We start from the raw sequence: 225 nt of genomic DNA, 5'->3' as shown, positions 1-225 counted from the left end.
CGAATTTGTTTTAAAACTTTCTATAGTACAAAATTTGAATGGATTTCTTTTCTCTTAATTCTTTTTTTTGAAATATTGATATTTCAAATAAATAACATTATTGATCTGTCTTTAACTCACACGAGTAATTGAGTATTTTCAAATATTGTACTAGTGAAGTAAAAAAAGGGATTCCTTCCAACTTTTTGCTAATTGAATGGTTAAAACCATTAATAGGAATTTATC

This window comes from Apis dorsata, unplaced genomic scaffold, assembly GCF_000469605.1.
Source record: "Apis dorsata unplaced genomic scaffold, Apis dorsata 1.3 scaffold_60, whole genome shotgun sequence".
Lineage (NCBI taxonomy): Eukaryota > Metazoa > Arthropoda > Insecta > Hymenoptera > Apidae > Apis > Apis dorsata.
The sequence above is the reverse complement of the archived record's forward strand: the minus strand, read 5'-3'. Positions refer to the sequence as shown.